The 14,900-nt window shown below is 41.1% G+C and overlaps 1 long non-coding RNA gene across 1 annotated transcript in view; it reads left to right on the forward strand.

Moving 5' to 3' along the window:
* LOC102066910 (uncharacterized) overlaps window positions 1-7,276 on the forward strand; it is a 144,337-nt gene extending 137,061 nt beyond the window's left edge. Inside the window, exon 4 of the long non-coding RNA XR_012583432.1 lies at window positions 6,840-7,276. This is a non-coding gene — a long non-coding RNA (uncharacterized LOC102066910). The remainder of the gene's footprint in view (window positions 1-6,839) is intronic.
* The last annotated feature ends 7,624 nt before the right edge of the window (window positions 7,277-14,900 follow it).

The raw sequence follows: 14,900 nt of genomic DNA on the forward strand, positions 1-14,900 counted from the left end.
CTCTCCAGGGTATTCTTTTGTGATATTTGAACTGGCACCATTTTCAAAGCTCTTTTGAGATACACAAGCCAAAGTAACTGTGAGGGTTTCTAGGCTTGCACTAATGGAAATGATATATGGAAATGTGAAGCTAAAAGTACTTTTTGTTTGGGTTTTTTTTTAAATTTTTTTTTTTTTTTGGAAGTGTTTCATGCAGTTCATTCTGAGATCAGAGCAAGGAACCCATAAGAGGTGCAGCTACAACACCACCACATCAACAGATCACTAGTGAAAAGTTTCTTTCCAAGTTATTCTTTCTTGATATTTGCATTGACACCATCATCAAAGCTCTTTTGAGATACACAAGCTGAAATAGCTGTGAGGGTTTCTAGGCTTGCTATAATGGAAATGTGAAGCTAAAAGTACTTTTTGTTTGTTTGGGGTTTGTTTTTTTTAATTTTTTTTTTTTGGTTGTGTTTACCTTCAAGTGCTCATGGAAATAGCTTACTCCAGCTCCTTGTACTTAAAGATCCATTTGTGCTGCTGCCTCAGCTCCTCCTGTGGAAGGCAGTGAGTTGAAAGAGTGATTCAGACACCGTTAACACAAACGAGAGGAGACAGGCCAGTACTTAGCACGACAGACTCCTCAGAAAGTGTGGACAGGGAAAAGCTGTTTCTTTTCTGTCTGTCTTTTCCCCTTTGCAGACTGCAGATGAGAATTTCATAGCAGGCTAATTCAAGGAGCAGGAACCCCCAGGTAATTCAGCAGCCAGTCCTTACAGCAGGTGCCCTTTGTGTGTAGGAGTAGGTGCTGATAGTATTAATATCAGCTCATAAAATAGAGGAGGGTGAGAAGAATGAGTGACAAGGCACATTTCAAGTATCCACTGCAAGAATTCAACAGGAGAACCCAGAAAACATGAAAATGAGGTGGGCTGAGTGGTAAAGTTGGTGCTCTGTTCAAGCTGTGTCCTAAAATAGAGGTAAACACTCTTCTAAAATACTTTTAGTGCATTAGAATAACCTGGAGGGTGAAGTAAAATGGGTTATGGGGTAGTGGACTGACTGTAAACCATGATTAGAGTGTAAAAAATAAACAGCAACTCAGACCCAGAAGGTCTGAACTAAAATCTAGAGTGGATCTCAGGTTTTTTCCCAACTAATAACCATACTTAAATCTAGTTCTTAGAAGTGTATTTCAGTTTAAGACCAAGAGGCCAAAAATGGCTTTATCTACTAAAGTGAGATTCATCTTTTTCATCTCTTCACAGAACACTTAGAAAAAAAATCTTTGCTCCACGTGTTACAAATTTATTTTGGGTAAACTTATGTAATTCATGAATGAATGAATGAGCATATTTCTGCTTTCTCTCACTTTATAGGAGTAAATCTGACCTTGATATTCAAAATCATGTTTTTTGTATTAACCTGACCTGTGTTACACTGTCCACCCTTTGGGTATACAGGAGAAACCCCTCCAGCTGCACTCAATACCCTGGGCAGCACCTGAATTTCTGGTTAAAGTGAGTAGCTCTTTTAAAAAATATTACAATTATTATTTTCTCTCCCCTAGAATTTCTGAGGAATAAGATTATTCTCCTAACTCTAGAAATGATTCTGTTAATATTTCTGAATGTGACTGATTACATTGGCACAAGGGAAATGGTTGGAGATTCTGGGATAAAACAGAATCTCTTGTTCAGTTCTCTAGATTAAAAACCATCAGACAACAAGGTGCATTCAGAAAGTCAAAAGGAGAAATGTCCTGTGACAACAGAAAAATCAAAGTTTTCCAGATACCCACTAGGGTGATGAGTAAATCTATAAAGAAAGGGACTGATCAGCAATGAGAGCAACATCTCAGATGAGCTGGGGAGATAAAGTGAGACTTGTAAAATGTCAAGGTTTTAATTTCCTCGTGAAGGAGATCCTTTGTAGAGGAAATTAAAACAAACAGTAGAAATTCCTTGCCCATAGTAATAAGGAGTTTATAATGAGACAAGAAGCACTGACACCATGCAGAAAGAATGGGACCAAGTTAGAAAGTGATCTGCATTTGTCCTCAAAACAAAATGAATAATTTTCTTTCAAATTCAGTGAGGATGTTGATAATGACTGTGGCATAATGGCAGGGTGTGAATGGGAAGGAATTTATGGACATTTAAATTATTCTAGCTGAGGTAAAAGTAAAATTCAAACTTCTTGATGTGATGATAATGAGAGGAACAAACTGCTTTTGTTTCTGATTCCTGAAAGAGCCCTTTACAGTGTTGGTGCAGTAGCAGGTTGATATTATTTGATACAAGATTTGTAAGCACATGTATTTTAGAAAAAAATGATCAAGGCATTTGCAAGTCCATTAGTGTGACCTCTGTAGTTTGCCAAACCAACTTGGAATGGCAGAGTGATTTAAACAGTGTCAGATGGATCACAACACCTTTTCTGAGAAAAAATCAGGAGAGAAAAATGTGGTACCTTGCTTTGAGAAGTTAACTAATTTCTGTCTATTTGGTGTAATTTAGATCTGTGTCCAAATAAGCCAGAAACATTTGAGATGTGCAGTATGAGAAATTCCCCCTAAGGCAGAGGTAGGTAAAATGAAGTTAAACTGATCAGAAGAGTGTTACAAAAAGAGGGGAAGTATCTCTGTGAGGGGGATTAGTAGTGAAATTATTCAAGCAACAATCTTGTCTGATCTAACTTCAAAATTTCATTAATAATGGGAATTACCAGTGATGAATGGTGTCGGAAAAGGCTGGTAAAAACTGGGTGGAATTTGTTCCTGCTGAAGTCCTAATGAACACTGGACAAGTGACCGGAGAAATCTGTGTAGGAGAAACAAAGTCTGTGAGCCTGAGGAACACCTGGGGATGTTAGACAAGCTTAGAAAGGTGTGCTGAGGGATCAGGGTGTGATGGAACTGTGAAAAAAGCAAATTCTAAGATGCCTCGGGCAACGTGTGTCTAATAAAGCAAGAGAAATGGAAATATTTTTGTATCAGAGCCTGGTACACATTTGTCTGTAGTGCCAGGTTCCAGACATCTGTGCCTAATGGAGACAAATCCAGATAAGGGTGGGTACAGAGGAGGACTGATGGGATAATCAAGTGGATGGAGAGGCAAAGACTGGGATTTTTAAGACAAGTAAACAACTGCTGTTACTAAACAGAGAGTGTTGAGGGGTATGTGAAAAAGATGAACAGAAGGATTCAAAATGCCAGAGAAGAAGATGATTTGTTAAGCTCAAGGGTAACATTGACACAAGAAGAAACGAATGTCAACAAGCCACGATTAAATACAAGCTGAAAAATACAAGCAGGCAACTCAAAGTCAGAAGGGAGAGCAAAGCCTGTCCAGGGGAGAGAAAAGCTGAAATTCTTCCCACCAAAATACAAACACTAAATGAAGGTATTTACCCTTTGGATTTATCACACTGAAAGACACCCTTTAATTAATGTGAAGAGCCTGCTCCAGGTGTGACTCAGATCTTGGGTGTGTTGAATCAGCTCAGAGGGGCCTCTCCTCTCACTGAGCTGAGCTCTAAGGTGGCTCAAATCCACTCCTGCCTCCTCAGATCTTTAAAGAATGGTGGGTCACTCTGCAAATGGAAAGGCCCAATTAATTCTTAAATGAAGGATGATTATTTTAAAGATATTACAAGGAGTGCCTGCACAGTATTATAGATTACCTGCAAGAAAAAATGCACGATTTTGGAGGCTCAGTTCTGGTTTATATCAGATACTGCAAAGTTCCTATGTGCTGGTGTCATGTGAGGCACCTTCACAGCCAGCCTTGTCTTGCATTTAAGGCCCAAAAACATTTCAAAAGGAGAGTTAGCCTGCCACAGATACTTTGTCTTAACTGTTGGAGTCTCTGGATTGTGCACTGAATTACAACATGGGCTCAGGTGTCACAGAAAATCATGGGAAGTTTAATTTTGGCAAGAAGGATGGGCTGCTCAGAGTGCCTGTGGGCGATAGCTTTTGTCTCTGTTGGAGAAGGAGCAGAATTATTGACTTCCAGCTTCTAGAAATGGAGTCCAGATTTATTACAACAAATTTTCTTAATTTTACCTGGGTGGCTGAACTGTTTTGAGCAGGGGTGAAGTGGTGCCAATCTTTTGGCTGTGGGTGATTTTGTCACCCCTCTATTTCACAATAGTGACATCTTTTTTGTGATCTATATATAAGTGTGGCTGTCTTCTGATGGTAAATAAATTACACTTCCTTCTCTCAAGGCCCTGTGACTATGTTTTCTACACCAAAACATTAAAATGCTCCTTTCCAGGCCTCTCAGTGATCTCTTTCTCTATTTTGTAATGTGGTGTTAATTTGAAGGCATTTTAAAGCACGCAATGAAGAAAACTGCAGGTGGAAGTTTGGGGGTGATGGGGCCTCCAGTGAGGGTGAGGAGGAGGAAAGGAAATCTCAATAATACTGCCCTTCCAGGGATTCTGCCATTAACTGATGCATTATTTTTCTAAGCTCATTAAATAACCCTTAGAACTGTGAAAAGGTCAAAAGAGAGGGGAAGGAGCTGAAGCTGCCTGTGGATTTTTGTTGTACAGCAATTTCCTGACCAAGCTGAGGGAGGAAGAGGGGGATGGAAGGAACAAGAAAGGAGGGGAGTAGAAAAGAACTGCTGATTTTTCTGTTGATCTTTTAATGCAAATAAATGTTTCTCCTCAGACTTTTCCCTATAGCAGTCATCAATCCAAATCCCACAGTAGCTCACCTGTAGTAGCTGCTCTGTGGTGAAGCCACAAGCTGTTGTTTACAGCAAACAACAAATTGTAATCATCTGTGGATCAGCTTAGACGTGGAGTTGATGGCTTTGGCCACCTCTGAATGTCTGGGGCAATAATTAGAAGAGTTTTATTGTTCTTGCCCTAGGAAGCCCAGAATCTCATTAGAAATACCACATGCAGGAAGGTCTGAGGTATGAAGATCATTTGTCACTTTTAATGGGTTTGTATTTTAAATCACATTCCAGGACACGCAGATGGGTCTTTGGAAATCATAAACTTTCTAAAGAGATAGGGAAGAAGTACACAGGAACAAGGTCTTCAACTCCACTGGGACATGAGGAACATCTTTGTCTCTTCACAGATCTGTCCCTTAGGAACTGCAGTCAAATTCACTTGAACAAACAAAATGTTTCCTTTTAACTGGCTGCTGTTTGTTAACTCATGAAAGAGAAGATGCTTGTTGTTCCCGTTATTTATTTTTTTTTTTTGCTTTTGATTTGCATTGCAAGGTGAGTTTGTAAACTGAACTAATAGAAAAATCAAGGTTAATGCTGCCTGATCAAATAAGAATCATGAAGTTTGCCCCTTTGCAGAGCAATGGATGATATCTGTGGTACTTTTTATGATGCTAATATGACACCAAGGAGAAATGTGAACCTGGAACATAATGAAATCAAGAGTTTATGATGAATCAGTGAGCAAAAAGCATTATTTGGGTACACTATTCTAGGAAACTCTCAAAAAACCCATTCACTTTTTATACAATTCACTGAGGCTCATCCAGTGAACCAAACACAGAAATTGCCACAGGATTTGATGCAGTGGTGCCCCATTCTTCAAAAATAAATTATTCAAAAATTCTGCACAAATAACAATCCAAGAAATTGGATTATATATGAATAAATACATTGTGTTGTGACATTTAACAATTTGAGGGTTTTTTCCCAGAATGAAAGAATATAAAGTACAAATTTCTGCCCTTTACCTTTAGAAAGCTGGGACAACGTGTGTTTATTTATCTCAATGCAGAAATTGTGTGAAAGCCTCATTTGTATGGGTCAGAAAGACAACAAGATTGTTTTCTGAATCCAAGGCTATTTCCATATAGGACTAGATTTTAGTAACTGGTGTTCTAGTGCATTAAAGTGAATCCACAATGTGCTGGTGGGGTCTGTGTGCAATCATTTCTCCTATCTGGGTGTCACAGCACTCCATTTTGCCTTTTTTTAGGCTTGTTAATCTTGTTACTCTGCTGAGCGTGCATCAGTGTAGCTGTTGGACTCTGCAAATCCCACGAGTAATTTCACTCAGCTCCACAAAACACATTTATCTTTGGCAGCCCATGAGTAACAGCTGCTGAGATGTTGTCAGTGTTCAATGCAGATCTGGTCTTTGCCATTTCTTAGTCCTGGACTGGGGAAACACAGGCAAACATTCCACATTTCTGCAGGTGAGACATAAACTTTAAGAAATTTAGAGATTTTAGAGCAGTGAAGATTTTAGTTAGAGCTAAAGGTTTATTGGAGTTAATTAAAATAAATGGGTAGGCCTTGATGGAGTTAAGAGTTAGTAGTTAACTAATAATTGATTGCTTGTCAACATAATGTTTGGTTAACTGGGTTTATAATGAATAATATAGAAACTAATAAATAGCTTTTAGGAGCATAAGAAAATTGTGGCTTCCTCTGTTCTGAAACCAATTGAAGACGGAAATGGGAGTTCTACCAAGGGTTCATTTGTCATATTTGCATTGAAAAGGTAGAAAGGTCAGAATGAGAAAGACTTCATTCACTTCCTCATTTTGGAATGAATGGAAGGGACCACCAACCCATTTCAAGGAACAAACTACTCATGCTTAATGACTTTTGAACTAATTACCATATGAAGAGGGGAATGGGATGTACCCAAGTTATGAATATGCATTTGTATTTTGGGTATTCAATACCTGTATAGATAAAAGGACTCTGTAATGACCTGTAAATTGTGGTGTGTATTTGGGAGCTATCCCACAATAAACATTCACTTTCTAACTTTAAACTCTTAGAGAGTTTTTGTCCATCACAGTTGGATATCGGTACTAAATCAATATCCATATTTTTTTCAATAAATCACAGGTTTGTGAGCAGCTCCTGGCCTGCAGGATGGCTGCCAAGACCTTCCAGGGATCTTCTTCCAAGCCACACACACAGCAAGGGCCCATGGAGACAGCACCGAGGAGATTTGATCACTTGATCCCAATAGGGGATTGGTTCCATGTCATAGGCATATTTTATGAAAAATCCTTTCATTAAGATCTTTTCTGCTGAGAAGCTTCAGCTTCTCCATATTTTGCTGCTTTGGAATGTGATTTGGAGAATTGTTTACCAGCATGTGAAATTGTTTTTACTTGATGACCAATGACAGCCAGCTGTGTCGAGGCTGTGAGCAGTCACAAGATTTTATTATCATTCTTTTACCTTCTAGCCTTCTGATGAAATTCTTTCTCTTCTCTTTTAGTATAGTTTTAATATATCATTTTCTTTTGATATAATATATATAATAAAATAATAAATCAGCCTTCTGAAACAAGGAGTCAAGATTCTCATCTCTTCCCTCATCCTGGGACCCCTGTGAACACCACCAGGGTGTTCTGTCCCAGGGTGGTTATCCTCAATTTATCCACCATAACTCCACGCAGCAGATGCTGCCAGGGGTTCTGAGAACACAGAGCAGGGAAGGGATGCTCGGTGTTTACAGAAGGATTGAGATTGAGGTCAGTGGGATTAGGGCGCTCAGCCTTGCTGGGCACAGTTACAAATCCCGGCTGGCACTGCTGCTCTGAGCTCACACACAGCACCAGAGCCATGCCTCAGTGCTGGGACGTGGATTCCTCCACCCAGCAGAGTGTGAGGGCACCAGCAGCACATCTGCAAAGCAGGGTAAAGTGTTTGGCAGGCGTTCCCCCTGGGATTAGCACTTGAGCAGAGTGTGTGTGGAGCCAGGGTAACACATCTCTATTTACTGAGCAGATTTTGCATGTTCCGTGGTGTGAGCGAGTAAGTACAAGAGCGAGAGGAGCTTTTCTCCAGAATTGGAACAGTTTCTTTGTCAGCGCTGCTGCTCCTTCATTTAATTCCACAAATCTGCTCTAATCAGAGTGGCTTCACCCATCAGCTCAACGGAGAGCAAGAGCGGGAGGGAGGAAGCATCTCTCTCTCTCTTTCCAGCTTTCTGTGTTCTCAGGCATTGCATCAAAGTGGCACAGAGCCTCCTGGGAAGGGGATTTGCTATCACTCATGTCAGTCCCAGCCACATTATGTTTATGGATATGATAGACTGAATACTAAAATTGCCATTTGCACAAATGATCCCACAATTCCTTCAGGCCTACTGTATCCCTTTAATAGTCCAATCTTTCAATAATGAAGTGGAGATCAGTCAGGACTCCCTGAAAATCCCATCTTTTTCTTTCATTTCTCTCTTTTTTTTTCCTCCTCCTCCTTTTTTGGGGGGCTTTTTATTGCACACATTATTTTCATCCTTTCTCTGAGCTGGATCCATTTACCAAGAAGTTTTAAGGGAGATCAAGAATGAGATTCTCAATATTCTGTTAATACCTCAGAAGTAGCAACGTGGCAGACAAATCATTGCTGCTTGAGGCAGTGAGTCATGCAGAATTCAGGAGTTTGGGAACTACACACATGGAAGAGGGATGCTATTCATGAGGCCTCAGGAACAAATATAGTGCAGGAATGATACCTCAGAAAGCAGGCTCTCCTTCCTTAATGCTCTTCATTGCATGCTCTGCTGCATCTCCTTTCCATGATGCTTCCTGTGGTTAATATCCAGGAAAAAAATCCAGTTATCTAATAGCGCTAAACTCAAGAAATTATTAATTGCATGGGTCAAGGCCTGGACTAAGGTCTATGCAAAAGCAAGGAGGGTTTGACCCATTTCATTTTGTTTTTAGAATGGTTCTATTAGAGTTTCATTCACCTGTTTCCCAGGAAAATAAAAATTCCTTGAGAATCAAAGTGACTTTTTGTGAAGCGAGTTTTTAAAGATTCAGCCATGGTTAAATGGTGTTAAGGGAGAGTTAGTAGGAGAGAGGTGTACAAAGCAGGTTAGAAGATAACTTTAGATTGGTCTGACAAACAATTCAGTGCTCATTTCAGACACTGAAATCATGGCTATGGTCCTTGACACAAGATGTGGTGTGGAGAGATGCTGGGAATGGGAATCCTGCTGGCAAGGACAGAAATTCCTGTCAATCATATTTAGCAAATAGTCTGTGGAACTGGGAGCAATAAAGAGATTGTGCCCTGAGAAGGAATGGTGCAGTGTATGAGGCATCCTTGCTTGGGCTGGTTTGAGGTGCTGCCAATCCATAAAGCTCTATGAAATCCATAAAGCTCCATAGAAGTAGCTTTAGGAAAAATATTTGGAAAAGTTTCATTGCCTAAAGAGTCATCAAGCACTAGAACAGGCTGCCCAGGGCTGTGGGGGAGCCACCATGCCTGCAGGGATTAAAAAGATGTGTAAATATGGCCTTTGGGGACATGGTTTGGTGTGGCCCTTGCAGTGCTAGAGGAATGGTTGGACTTGATGGCCTCAAAAGTCTTTTGCAGGCTAAATTTTTCTGTGATTCTAGGTCAGGGAACTGGATTCTCACTGGGGATTGATGGAGCTGTACCAGCACATATGAATGGAAAACCTGAATCTGGCTTTTTCACTTCGTATTCATGCATTTGTTTGTTTTTGTACGTCAGCATTTCACTCTGTCCTCCCACTTCCCTATTTTTCTCCTTCACTCTCCTTCTGTTGCCTGCAGTGCTTTTGTGTCTCTTTTTTCTCCTAAAATCTTCCTTTCTATTTTATTTGACACACATTTTTCTTTCATCCCTTTCTCTTTGCCTCCCTTCACATTAGTGCGCTGTTTCTGTTTTCAACCAGAACATGGAGATGGTGCTGAGGGGAGATGATGTCCTGGACATGACACCCACCCAGGACTACAGCCAAAGCCATGAGATTTCAGGGTGAGCACAGTCCCATTCAGCCCCTAAAGATCAAAGTGTTGTGCTCAGGGACGATTTTCTGCCTGCAAATCAGTTTGCTGATTTCTGTGGGAGGCTCTGCGAAGTACAAGAAACAGCTGCAGGAATTGGGAAGGTGCAACTCAGAATTTCAGCAGTCCCTGGGTGGAAGATTCCACTCTTAACTTGGGAAGCCCCCATCTGTGACCGTGTTCACAGGGGTTTGAGGATGAGGGAAGAGGCGAGGATCTGACTCCATGTTTCAGAAGGTTTGATTTATTATTTTATGATATATATTACATTAAAACTATACTAAAAGAATAGAAGAGAGGATTTCATCAGAAGGTTAGCTAAGAATAGAAAAGCAAAGAATGATAACAAAGGTTTGTGGCTTGGGCTCTCTGTCTGAGCCAGCTGACTGTGATTGACCATTAATTACAAACAACCGCACGAGACCAATCCCAGATGCACCTGTTGCATTCCACAGCAGCAGATAACCATTGTTTACATTTTGTTCCTGAGGCTTTTCAGCTTCTCAGGAGGAAAAATCTTAAGGAGAGGATTTTGCATGGAATATGTCTGTGACGCCCATCTCCCACCTGCACCTCCAATGGTAAGAAGCTGCTGATGTATTTTTTTGTTAATTATTTCCACCTTTGCATTTGCTCTGTTTTCTTGATTATATGCACACAGCTCTTCTCATTGCCTGTGCTCAGCTGTCTATTTCTCATTTGTGCTGTTTGATGGGTAGTGTTAATCTGTGTGCACCCAGCCTGCTGGGCTGATTGACTGATGGAGCTCCTTCTACGCAGAGGCTGTTGGCATTAAAAGGGAAATTAAAAGAAAAACCCCCTTAACCCTGAGATTTAGCAGAAATCTCAGCTATGGACAGTGAGCTCCATTCTCCTCCCTGGAATGGGCAGGAAAGAGCCCATAGAGGGAGGGCAAAGTGGAAAGAGGGGGAAGCAGGGACTTGGGGTGTAGAGGAGCTCCAGTGGCTGCAGAAATGAGTGTGGAATTTGAGCAGAGAGCTGCTGAGAGCTGCCACCAGGGGCTGAGGCACATCACCTTCTCCTGGGCAGCGCCATAAGTGCTGGGAAATTGTGCAACAAACCCAAATTAAATTGAAGTGCCTAAAGCAAAGCACTTAAATCCATACTTAATGGCCCAATTCCCAGGAGAGTGCAGTCCAGGGACCCAGAAATCTCACTGTGACACATGACTGTGGCCCTGAGTGTATTTCTGTGTGTTTTAGGATGAAGGATTTTAGGATGAGTTACTGCCATGGTTTAGCCACAGCCAGCAAATCAGCCCCCCACATTCACTCATTCTCCCTTGGAAGAATGGGGGAGAAAATTGGAAGATGAAAGCAAGTTAACTCATGGGTTGAGATGAAAACTGCTCAAAAGGCAAAGAAAGAGTTGCAAATACAAACAAGGCAGGGGCATCTCACGCCATGTTGGATTATGGAGTTTTTTTGATTTGGAGATGGGTTAATTGAGAGGTGTTTTAAAAATTTTTATTTTATTTTTAGTTTTACATGAAAGGTGAGCCAAGTGCCCACCAGGGCCCTGCACAAAGACATCCCAAGGGGCAGGGGAGATGCTCTGGTGCCCTGTGTGTCCTGGCAGCACTCAGTGCCACCCTAGGACTGTGTTTGTAATCCTCCTGCAGGGTTTCACAGGAGCAGGAGGAACAGGGCTGAGCTGAAAGGGATTAGCAGCAGCAATTTCCAGGCAGGGATCTCATTGAAAGATATTCCTTCCATGGGTTAGAACACACCAGTCTGTGGCTTTTAGAGTGGCAATTATCACTGACCCAGTCCAGAGCAAGAGAACTGCAGTGCCTGTCACCTTTTACTCACGTTTCAATAGGGAAAAGTTTTTTTAAACTACTTGTTCCCCATTATTTGACTGTTATAAACTTGAGCAGTTTGCTGTTGGAAGCTAAAGGTGTTTTTCACAAGGTTTCACAGAACCAGCACAATTGAAATAAAATGTTTGATGAAGAATAATTAAATTGGTTTGACTTCATTTTGGTAATGACAAAAAAAACTTTGTTTTGAGAACAGAAAAACACTTGATTTTCACATTTTTCTCTAACCTAATTTGTATGGATCTTATATTACATTCAGCATTAATTTTAAATAGCTTGTAATGGCACAGAGTGCCACACACTATGGCATTTTGATCTCTCCATGTGATTTTTTCTTTTAGCACAATTTCTCTTCTGTGGCAAGGTTTGAGAACTTAGGCTGCTGCTTCCCATTCAGAAGAGAAATTTCCTGTAGAAATGGAAGTTCACTTTATTAACTACAGCTACTGCCACAGCAGCTCATTCTTTCCTTTCTCAAAATACTCACCATTCTTCTTCCCTCTGTCTTTAGCACTTCTCATTCTTCTTTTCTCCTTCCTATCCTTATACTCTATAAAAATTTCCTGTGTTTCAAAGGAATACTGAAGGTGTAGATATAAACCAAATGTAGTAGGAAGAGAGAAAATGGGGCTAGGGGAACATCAGGGTAAGATTTTGTTCCAGTGCTTAATCCTTTGAATCTTTGCTGTTTCTGGGGACAGCTTTGTGAGAGGTTGTTATTGTAAACAATGAAGTACACATTTCACAGGGACATTGAATTCTGCAGGGCTGTCTTTTGCAAGTCAAAAGGGAGAAAAATGCTTAATTCTTCAATACATTCATTACTTGAGACTGCTAAATGGTGGTGGAGACAACACCTGGAAAACCTCTCTGGCTGTAAAGCTAAAAAGGACTACAACAAACTTGTCCCCCAAACAAACTGTTTGCACTTTGTCTTCTCAAATACATTAGATAGCTATTTGAGAACAGTGGAACTCAAATATAAACAAACACATGTAAACACATGTAAATATATGTACACACACACACACAGAGTGTGTATTTATTCAAACTGTAAATTCTGTTTGTTGGCTACCAGTGAATTCAACACTTGAGCAGATGCAGCTGGGAGCCCTCTACCCTGGATATTGCCTTTGCCTACAACCTGGGAGATGATAATATATTATAAAATTCCTTCTCCTCAGGATAGAAGCCATTCCCCAGCTCCAGACCCTTCTATGCTGGTGAAAGGGCCAAACACCTTTGCCCATGCGGAGCCCAAGGACCTTGCGAGTGTCTCCCATCCTTCACCGCAGCCCGGCGGCCGCGCTCCATTTCCCGCGGAATTTCAGCCGCTCGGGCATTTATCAGCAGCATCTGTTAAACAATCTGGAGGGGAGCAGGGCTGCTGCCATTCGCGTGGGGGTGAGCAGGCAGCTCCTCAGCAGCGCGGAGAGCAGAGGAGATGAGGCTGTGCCTGCTGCTGCCGGGGGTGTCGTGACCTTGACTTCTCGCTGATGAGCGATGCCGAGCGTCGCGGAGCAGAACTGACGGGGATAATGTTCCTCTGAATGGATGTGTTCTGGTCGTGGGGCTGGAGAGGGATGGAGAGGATGGATCATTAGAGAGACACAAACAATTAGAGCCTCAGTGATGAGTTCTCACAGAGGTACTGGCCATAGTGTAGTGAAGAAACAACATGCAGGAGCGTTTATCCCCTTTTCCCTAAAGGTCATCTGTGACCGTGTTCACAGGGGTTTTCAGATTGAGGAAGAGATGAGGATCTGACTCCATGTTTCAGAAGGCTTCATTTATTATTTTATGATATATATTATATTTAAACTATACTAAAAGAATAGAAGAAAGGACTTCATCAGAATGCTAGCTAAGAATCAAATAAGAAAGAATTATAACAAAGGCTTGTGGCTTGGAAAGAGAGTCCGAGCCAGCTGGGCTGTGATTGGCCATTAATTACAAACATCCAACATGGGCCAATCACAGATGCACCTGTTGCATTCCACAGCAGCAAATAGTAATTGTTTACATTTCGTTCCTGAGGCCTTTCAGCTTCTCAGGAGGAAAAATCCTAAGGAAAGGATTTTTCATAAAAGATGTCTGCAACAGTTATCTTTCATTTGGAGCCTTTTTTGCCCTCCTTGACTGACTTTTGGTACTTTTAGGGCCCACAGAGGGTGAGAAATAGCGTGCACAAGAAACTGAAACACAGGAAGATGATAAAGTGATGCTCACGGAAGGTAAATCTCTTTGGAAACAAAGCAGCTCAGCTGGACCTGCAAGACTCCTGACATTCCCCTGCTGGGCCCTAACCCTACAAGTAAATTTACACCCACAGCCTCTATGACCTTCCCAAATTTCCAGCAGTGTCCTGCAATATCAAACTTCCAGTGCCTCTAGTTTTGTGTTCAGCCTGATGCACTGTGCAAGGTGCTGGGTACAAATTCTCTTTGCCCAACCGCCACTACACAAAAATACTTGGCAGAGCAGATCCCTTTCTTTTACCTCAAAACCAGCCCTGATGGGATCACTCAGCCCCTGCCGAGGGCTGCCCAGTGTCCAGAGCACAACAACAACAGCCCCACTTCCTTTCTGGAAAGGAGCTGGGTTCTAACAACAGTCAAAGTTTTTCCTATGACATATTTTTTTTCTTTCCTTTCAATTTCTGCATATGCACACTTCTAGAGTCCTAATTCATTTCTTTAATGGCCCTTCAGCTGTTACATTTTTGCTTGTCAGGGTGCTTTTTTAATTTCCCCCCCCCCTTATAAATGTATAAAACATTTAATGAAGAAATAATGATATTTTCTCATGTCACTGCCTATTTTTCCTGTCATATTTGATGTGTTTGTAATGTGGGCGGACATATTATTTATGACCAAGGAAATTAAATATTATTTCACTTTTTTTTTTTCCCTAATGCAATCTGTGTCATCTTCCAGTTCCCAATTTCTTTCCATTAAAGTTATTGTCTTTGCAGTTCCACTTGACCGTTTGCTGTTGGTTTTGCAACAGCGCTGCCAGAAGATGCAGAAAAACATAATGGGGAAAAGAAATGGCATAATTTGCAGGAGATACTTTTCTCATCTCATTTAAATGAAGATCGTTTGTTCCTGGATGTCAAAAACATCAAGAGCAACAAAAATATGGAAATTGGTAATTTCTTGCACTAGGAATACTTCCAAATCTTTGGAGATTCTGTCTGATTCTAGCAACTACTAAAGATGTGTCCAAGCCCAACTTCCAGCATAAAATAAAACTTCAAACCTCAGAAGCTTGAAATCTGGGCCTGAA

The sequence above is a fragment of the Zonotrichia albicollis genome, chromosome 21, assembly GCF_047830755.1.
Source record: "Zonotrichia albicollis isolate bZonAlb1 chromosome 21, bZonAlb1.hap1, whole genome shotgun sequence".
NCBI classification, from domain to species: Eukaryota; Metazoa; Chordata; class Aves; order Passeriformes; family Passerellidae; genus Zonotrichia; species Zonotrichia albicollis.